The sequence below is a fragment of the Panthera uncia genome, chromosome A2, assembly GCF_023721935.1.
Source record: "Panthera uncia isolate 11264 chromosome A2, Puncia_PCG_1.0, whole genome shotgun sequence".
NCBI lineage: Eukaryota > Metazoa > Chordata > Mammalia > Carnivora > Felidae > Panthera > Panthera uncia.
The window spans coordinates 29,878,956-29,884,955 of record NC_064816.1 but is presented as its reverse complement, the minus strand read 5'-3'; positions in this window follow the sequence as shown (position 1 = coordinate 29,884,955).

Sequence of the window (6,000 nt, the reverse complement as noted above, 5' to 3'; positions counted from 1 at the left end):
GGGTGAAACAACACGCCTGGTCTACACATAAACAGTCATTAAATCATGTTTAAGAAACAGTGGACCAACAATTGGAGCGTAAGTTGGTCTGACTCCAGAAACCCTGCCTTTCATACGTATGTTGAAAAACAAAAGTCTAATAACATGTATTTTTATTGTTTTGCTTTTTGTTTTTTATATTTTAAGAGGCATTTTATTTTATTTTATTTTATTTTATTTTTTTAAACATTTATTTATTTTTGAGACAGAGAGAGACAGAGCATGAATGGGGGAGGGTCAGAGAGAGAGAGAGGGAGACACAGAATCAGAAACAGGCTCCAGGCTCTGAGCTGTCAGCACAGATCCCGACTCGGGGCTTGAACTCACGAATCACGAGATCATGACCTGAGCCGAAGTCGGACGCTTAACTGACTGAGCCACCCAGGCGCCCCAAGAGGCATTTTAAAAATGACATGTTGGGGCGCTTGGGTGGCTCAGTCGGTTAAGCGGCCGACTTCAGCCCAGGTCACGATCTTGCGGTCTGTGAGTTTGAGCCCCGCGTTGGGCTCTGGTCTGACGGCTCAGAGCCTGGAGCGTGCTTCCGATTCTGTGTCTCCCTCTCTCTCTGCCCCTCCCCCGTTCATGCTCTGTCTCTCTCTATCTCAAAAATAAATAAAACGTTAAAAAAAATTTAAAAAAAAATGACATGTATCCAATGCACCAATGTGTCAGCTTGTGGGTGTTTATAGGTTATGGGCACAGAGGCTCTGACCAGACTTTCTGGGTTTAAAGCCAGGGTCTAATACTTCATTTCCATGTCTCAGTCTTCCCATCTGTAAAATAGGAGTGGTAATAATAGCCTCTTCTTCAGGGTGGTGGTGAGGATTAAAAGACTTAATGCTTGTAATGGTGGTTATTAAATTACAAGCAACTTATTTAACCCTCACTGTGACTCTGTTTGGTCCATTTTCCAGATGAGTTAAGACTGTTGCCTAAGGTTACATGGAAACTTAAGTGGCAGGGCCAGGATTCAGGCTGTACCTAACTTCAGTGCCCTGCGTTTCTTCTTCAGTTTGGGTTATAGCAATGAAGATTCATGTCCTGGGTCTTTCTTTTTCTTTCTTTCTTTCTTTTAATAATATAGAGCTTTCCATTTTTTTATTTTTAAAAAATGTTTATGGATTTATTTTGAGTGAGACAGCATGAACAGGGGAGGGGCAGAGAGAGAGGAAGAGGGAGAATCCCAAGTAGGCTCCATGCTGTCAGCACAGAGCCCGATAAGGGGGCTTGAACACACAAAACTGAGATCATGACCTGAGCTGAAATCAAGAGTCAGATGCTGATTGGACTGAGCCACCTAGGCCCCCTCCCCTACCCCCTGGATCTTTTCTCAGTGGGCTAATTTTCACTGTCTTCTATCAGAATGCTTACAAATAAGTCAAAAGTGCCTCTTCCCATCCTTCCCCTTCCTGCCCGTGTTCATCCCTTACCTTCCCCCAAAATGGAGGGTGATGCTTTTGCAAGCCTCATGTCCCAGCCAAAGCCATCCAAACTTAGTCTCCTGCGCCTGGTGCAGAATAAACTAAGCACTGGCAAAGTATGACCAGTTTGCCAAACCCAGCCTATGGGAACACGCCGCCTTTCCTTTTTTGGCTTATTCCTGACCTTGCCACCTGAGCTTAACTGCCTGGAAAAGATTCTTGTGAAGCAAAGTAGGGTCAATTTGAGGCGTGGAGAGACCTGGAATGGGAGCTGTTGCTCAGTTCGAGTCAATGCTGAGCTACAGCAGAGATCAGAAAAAAGATAATTAAAACCAAAAAAAAAAAAAAAAAGGCGGCATCATTCTGGAAGCAGTTATAACCTTGATCCTCCCAGAAAATGTGATGGCTTAGTCTGGAGAGTGGTAAGAATAGACTTCCATTCATTTGCACAACTTGATTTGCACAACTTGATTTGCACAACGGCTCCAGGGGCCAGCAAGCCTTCCCTTAAAGGGCCAGAGGGTTAAGTACTTTAGGTTCAATATTTCCCACAAAGGGCTGAGGGTTTAATATTTTAGGCTTTGTAGGCCATTGTGGTCTTTGTCACAATTCTTCAACTCTGTCACTGTAGTTCAAAAGTCAGAGAGGATACACAACAAGTGGTTGTGGCTGTGTTCCAAAAATTTGGTGATGGACACTGGAATTTGAATTTCGTATCACTTTCACAGGTAATGAAATACAGCCTTTGATTTTTTTCCAACTACTTAAAATGTAAAAACCATACTTAGCTCATAGGCTGGGTTTGGCAAACTGGTCATACTTTGCCAGTGCTTAGTTTATTCTGTGCCAGGTGCAGTGTGAACACAAAGAAACAGGCTTTACCCTCACAGAACTTACAGGAGGTTGTTCAGTTTTCTCAAAGTAGGTTCTTTGGAACACCCTTTCATGTTTCAGCAAGAATTGTATCTGTGGGGCGCCTGGCTGGCTCAGTCAGTACAGCACGCGACTCTTGATCTCGGGATCGTAGGTTCAAGCTCCACGTTGGGTGTAGAGATTACATAAAAATAAAATCTTTTAAAAAATGGTATCTGTGCACAAGACTGTTTGGGAAATACTGAGTTTAAGCAAAATTTCTTTACTACAGGACTTCTCAGAGCCTTTAACATGCTAATCCATGCTGTGAATTTCCAAGAGGGGAATGTGGTAAGGGAAATTTGCAAAGCCAGACTTATTTGACTACAGAGGCTTTTTACACATAGAACACTCTCCACATGGATGTTCCTTGGAACACAGTGAAAGGAAACCTTTTCTTTTTAAATAGGACAAGGTTATTTGCCAAGCCCACCGCACCCCCCCCCCCAAACACACCACACCTGAACTGAAAGACGATCCTGAAATTGATGTCTCCTTCCTCCTAGGGTCATTATCTCTCTCCCAAAGGCCAGGCCATGTTTTAGAATTACATCCACTCTTTTGCTAAAAAGGCAGAAATAGTAAGAAAGACTCATTTGGCTACTGCCTAAAGCATACTGCATTACTTCTCATTTGGTTATGTAAACCCCTGGTTGAATTGCCTGGTAATTTCCATGGCTCTCGTTCCTTATGGTCCCCACGACTCCTCTCAAGCTCACCCCCTCATCAACTGCTGGATTTGTTTCCAATTTTGTTCTTCTCAGTTGTGTAATTGCTGCTTTAATAATTAAACTTCAAAGCTCATCTGACCCTAAGCTCTTTGGGGCCAGGGCCCACATGCTAAAAGAGGCCGAAACAAGCCTGGGAAAAGCTCCTGCACTTTAAACCAAGGTGTGAGTTGTTTAAAAGCAAACATGAATACTAGGATTTAGTGAGACCAGTTTCGATTAGAATCAGAGAGCCTTTCAAGAAACTCATATAATATGAATGATTCTCAAGGCCTCAGGTGCTGAGGGATTTAAGAGTAGAGTCATAGCTTCTGTGGGAGTTAGTGTTTAAAATCAGCACATAAGGCAAAAAATTGTGTAGATCCAAAATTACCCTGGAAAATCCTTTAAATCATCAAAAAAGTATGAAAAACCATGACTTTGTGTTTATTCTGTAGCCTCTCAGAAAGTCTAAAAAGCTACAAAATCATTTTTCCCTCTAGTGTTGTATGAGTTCCCTGTTTCTTAGCTTAGCACCAGGTGAGGTAGCTGGCTTGTATTTAGGGACCTTGCCGCACCAAAACCTCGGTGTTTGCCTCGGTGCTATTGACTTTCTCTGAGAGATATGCCCCTCTGATGTGGCCTCTTTGGTCTGCAATGTCTTATCATAAATGAGTTTAGATAAATCACACTGAAAAGTGTGGTTTTATTTATCCGTCCTCCTTGGAGGGGCCCTGTATTTCCTCTAAGTTCATTTATCACTATCATAATGTCCTTGGTGTTGTTGTGACCTGGCTGGATGCTTTACCCACCACCCAACAAAGATCCTGAAAAGGATGTGGGTAAAATGTAAGGATGACGAATATTGGTAAGGTCCATTTCAACTAGAAGCATAAAAAGAAGAAATAAACAAGGTGAAATCAAGCAGAACACTTATCGTAATACTCTCATTGACCCTAACCTCCATCCCTTTCTCCACACATATACACAGAATAGAGGGAAGGAGAAAGATGTGCTGTTTTTAGAAGTTAAGTCCACTTCTGGTAGGATGCAACCCCTGGCCCCTGACTTCAGTCCATACCTTGATCTGTACTGTATAGCGACATCCTGCTTCTTGGAGTCACCAGAGGGGATGCCTAGATGTGGCTGGAAACGTCTTTGGAGCTGTGGCCAAATGCTCCATCACTGACCTATTGCCACCAGCTGATATCTGGAGTGATCTCAGACATTGTCTCATGGACAAGGTAGTATTTGAACAGAATCTTTAGAATAAGAAGCTAGGTGTGCTTAAATTGGACTGTAGGTGGGACTTTGAAGTGCCATTTCTGGAAGAGAGAGCATTTTAAAACAAAGGCAGGGAGAAGAAGTCCTCTAGGTAGGGACCTGCTCTAAATCAGCTTTATTTCCCTGGGATCAAAGAGCATAGAAGATCTTTAATCATATTTACTGGAATGACTGGCATTGGTAGAGGAGGGTGAGCATTTTTATGTGGCTAGAGCACAAAGAATATAAAGATGATTCAAGGGAAAGAAGGGTCAGATCATGGAGACCCTGGTATGTTGTCTGTAGAAGACAGAATAGTGGCCCTCAAAGATAGTCACGTCCTAAGCCCTGGAACCTGTGGATGTATTAGGTGACATGGCAAGGAGGAATTAACAGAGGGAATCAGATTTGCTAGTCAAATGACCTTAAGATGGAGAGATTATCCTGAATGATCTGGGTGTGCCCAATGTGATCATACATTCTCATGAGTGGAAGAGAGACAAAAGGGAGAGAGAGAACCAGAGAGATGGCAGTGTGAGGAAGGCTCAGCCTGATGTCTCCATCTAAAGGTGGAAAAAGGAGCTGCCAGCCAAGGAACGGAGTGGCCTCTTGAAGACCGAAAAAGCAACGAAATGCATTCTCCCCTGGAGCCTCCAGAAGAAATGCAACTCAGCTAACACCTTGATATTAGCCCAGTGAGCTCCATGTCAGATGCCCAAACTTTAGAACTGTGAGATAATAAACTTATGGTGGGGTAGGCTACCAAGGTTGTGGTAATTTATGATAATAGCAACAGGAAACTAACATACTATCTCAAGGAGAGGTTGTATGTCCTGCAAGGTGGAGCCTGGGGTCAGCCCAAGTTCTTATCGTAGAATCTTGGGTAAATTCTACTTCATCAAGTAGAGCAACTTCACCCATTGGAACTTTCTGCGATGACGAAAGTGTTCCACATCTGTGCTGTCCAACATGGTAGCCACTAGCCACATGTGTCAGTTAGGCATTTATTTAAATCAAGGCTAGTGTGACTGAGGACCTAAACTTTTCATTTCATTTTAATTGATTTAGACTTAACTTCAAACAGCTTCATGTGTCTAATGGTTGCCAAACTAGACAGTAGAGTCTCATGGCCTTGATTTTTTCATATAAAGAGGAAGTGATAATGGGACCTATCTCATAGTGCTGCTGTGTATTAATCAATACACGTTAGCTGATGCAAAATAACGTTTGAGCTATGTTCGGTAGCAGTGAAAGTATTTGCATCCAGCATTTGTGCAAGGACGTCTCATTTTTTGGTGGGTTGGAGTTCGGTCTGACATCATTGGAAAACAGAGCAATTTGTCATGATAGTCCATGATTTTCCTCTTTAGCAGACTGAATAAATTTGCTGCTCTATCGATGTTTTTCATGCACTTTCCTCTCTAACCTTTTATTTTTTAACCTTTTTTATTTTTTAAAATGTTTATTTATTTATTTTGAGAGAGAGAGAGAGAGAGAGAGAGAGAGAACAATCTGGGGAGGGGCAGCGAGGGAGGGAGAGAGAGAATCCCAAGCAGGCTCTGTGGTCTCAGTGCAGAGCCTGAAGTGGGGCTCGAACCCATGAACCGTGAGATCATGACCCAAGCCAAAATCAAGAGCTGGATAAGTGACTGAACCAC